The following is a 3,038-nucleotide window of genomic DNA, read 5'->3' as shown; positions in this document are numbered from 1 at the left end:
GACCTAATGAAACTACAAAGCTTTTGCACAGCAAAGGAAACCATAAACAAGACGAAAAGACAACCCTCAGAATGGGAGAAAATATTTCCAAATGAATCAACGGCAAAGGATTAATCTCCTAAATATAGAAACAGCTCATGCAGCTCAGTATTAAAGAAACAAACAACTCAATCCACAAATGGGCAGAAGACCTAAATAGACATTTCTCCAAAGAAGACATACAGATGTCCAAGAAGCACATGAAAAGCTGCTCAACATCACTAACTATTAGAGAAATGCAAATCAAAAATATAATGAGGTATCACCTCACACCAATCAGAATGGGCATCAACAGAAAATCTACAAACAACAAATGCTGGAGATGTTGTGGAGAAAAGGGACCTCTTGCACTGTTGGTGGGAATGTAAATTGATACAGCCACTATGGAGAACAGTATGGAGGGTCCTTAAAAAATTAAAAATAGAATTACCATATGATCCAGCAATCCCACTACTGGGCATATACCCAGAGAAAACCATAATTCAAAAAGACACATGCATCCCAATGTTCATTGCAGCACTATTTACAATAGCGAGGTCACGGAAGCCACCTAAATGCCCATCGACAGATGAACAGATAAAGAAGTTTTGGTACATATATACAATGGAATATTACTCGGCCATAAAAAGGAACAAAATTGAGTCATTTGTTGAGATGTGCATGGATCTAGAGACTGGCATACAGAGTGAAGTAAGTCAGAAAGAGAAAAACAAATATCGTATATTAACGCATGTATGTGGAACCTAGAAATTGGTACAGATGAACCAGTTTGCAGGGCAGAAGTTGAGGCACAGATGTAGAGAACAAACATATGGGCACCAAGGGGGGAAAGCCATGGTGTGGTGGGGATGCTGGTGTGATGAATTGGGCGATTGGGATTGACATGTATACACTGATGTGTATAAAATGGATGACTAATAAGAACCTGCAGTATAAAAAAACAAACAAAAGAAACAACTAATACTAAACTTTCTTTGGGTTATTTGTATGGAAATATGTTAATATAAATGTTTCAGACATTACATGAAATTTCTAAAAATCTTATATTTTCTGGTATAATGTTATGTCATAATTCTAGTTATTACTTTAAAATGTATATCTCAGAAATAACTAAATTTCCTTGTCAATTGCATTATTATGAGCTTTCATCAAATCTTTAACCGTGGTCATTTTTAAGTCTTTTGTCATTTACATAAAGTTCTGGGTGTACTCCGATGCTTTTGCAAATATGTTCCTGTAAAAGGGTTTCATCTTCAAGGAATTCACGGAAAAGACTCTGACAAGTACAGGTTTCTGGTAACTGACTATACTGCTGAACTGAATGAATAAGCATTTTCCGAACTCTAATGGAAAACTGATGAACTCATAAAAGTGCTAACAAAAGATCAAGATGAAAAAAAACATTAATTGCATGGGACTGAATGAACTGATGAGGATGATTATAATTCTTGTGACTTTCTGTTTGAATTAAAAAAAAAAAATCTGGGAAATGTTTTCTGCTGCTATTATGGTTCGTCCGCTAAACTGCATCGTCGCTGTGTCCCAGAACATGGGCATCGGCAAGAACGGGGACCTGCCCTGGCCCCCGCTCAGGAATGAATACAGGTATTTCCAAAGAATGACCACAACCTCTTCAGTAGAAGGTAAACAGAATTTGGTGATTATGGGTAGGAAAACCTGGTTCTCCATTCCAGAGAAAAATAGACCATTAAAGGACAGAATTAATATAGTTCTCAGTAGAGAACTCAAGGAACCTCCACAGGGAGCTCATTTTCTTGCCAAAAGTCTGGATAGTGCTTAAAACTTATTGAGCAACCAGAATTAACAAATACAGTGGACATGGTCTGGATAGTGGGAGGCAGTTCTGTTTATAAGGAAGCCATGAACAAGCCAGGCCATCTTAGACTATTTGTGACAAGGATCATGCAGGAATTTGAAAGTGACACATTTTTTCCAGAAATTGATTTGGATAAATATAGACTTATCCCAGAATATCCAGGTGTTCCTTCTGATGTCCAGGAGGAGAAAGGCATTAAGTACAAATTTGAAGTATATGAAAAGAACAATTAATGTGAAAGTGTTTTCTGATCTATTTCAAGCCTCCTCCTCCCCCAGAAAAATTATGTATTTTTTGTTGTAGTGACTTTTGTTGACTTTATATCTATGGATAATTATTTCTAAGCAAAGTACTTTTATTCCCCATTAATCTTAACTAGACTGTATCAGATACCATCTGAACATACCATCAGAAACATTTCTTGCTGTAACTTCCTGAATGCCCATCAAGAGTCAAGAATAGGTGACCAGCACTTGCCTAGGGTAGAATATCTACCAAGACAGCCCAAAGTGGGAGAGTGCCCTGGTAGCATGAGTTGAAACGAGAGCCTATAGTGCTAGGAGCTAGGCAGATGGGTCCAAAGGTCAGAAATGGATTATAAACAGAAGAGCTAGCATTCAGTTATTTAAATTAGATCAAAAGAGGGACTGTGAATTACTTTACATCACACTTCTGAAAAAAATTCTCTTCACTCAGACCAGGAGTCAATAAGTTGAAAAATCCAGGATATTCCACAGGGATAGTAAAAAGGCAGGTATGAGACTACCTTTTCGGTGGTTAAAGGAGAAGGTTTGAGACCTTAAGAAACTTTGTTCCTGATCTTCATTGAGATTGCATGGGATGTTACAATGACAGAACAAGAATTGGCTGCTCTTTACAAAAAAGAATAATCTAATATCAAACATAATGGCTAAAATTAAAAATTCAAAGAGGTAATAAATTGAGAATGAATATTGCTAGAAACCAAAATTAGTAAGTTAGAAACTAAACTTCACAGAATTAACAAATGAAAATTAAAACATGTTTTACCCATCACGTTAGCAAAGATTTAGATTAAGTATCCCAAAAAATAGCATTTTCTGCCTTATAAATTGGTACAACCTTTTTAGAGTATAAGTTAGCAATATCAATTAAAATTCAAAATATTCTGGGTTTGGACCCA

The 3,038-nt window shown here is 36.1% G+C and overlaps 1 pseudogene; it reads left to right on the top strand.

Annotated features, from left to right (window-relative positions):
* The first annotated feature begins 541 nt into the window (after nt 1-541).
* On the top strand, nt 542-2,406 carry LOC111181919 (dihydrofolate reductase pseudogene; annotated as a pseudogene).
* Nucleotides 2,407-3,038: the final 632 nt, after the last annotated feature.

The sequence above is a fragment of the Delphinapterus leucas genome, chromosome 9 (assembly GCF_059928025.1).
Source record: "Delphinapterus leucas isolate spDelLeu-1000000601 "Yukka" chromosome 9, BTC_Dleu_Yukka2, whole genome shotgun sequence".
NCBI classification, from domain to species: Eukaryota; Metazoa; Chordata; class Mammalia; order Artiodactyla; family Monodontidae; genus Delphinapterus; species Delphinapterus leucas.
This window is presented reverse-complemented; position numbering and strand designations above follow the sequence as displayed.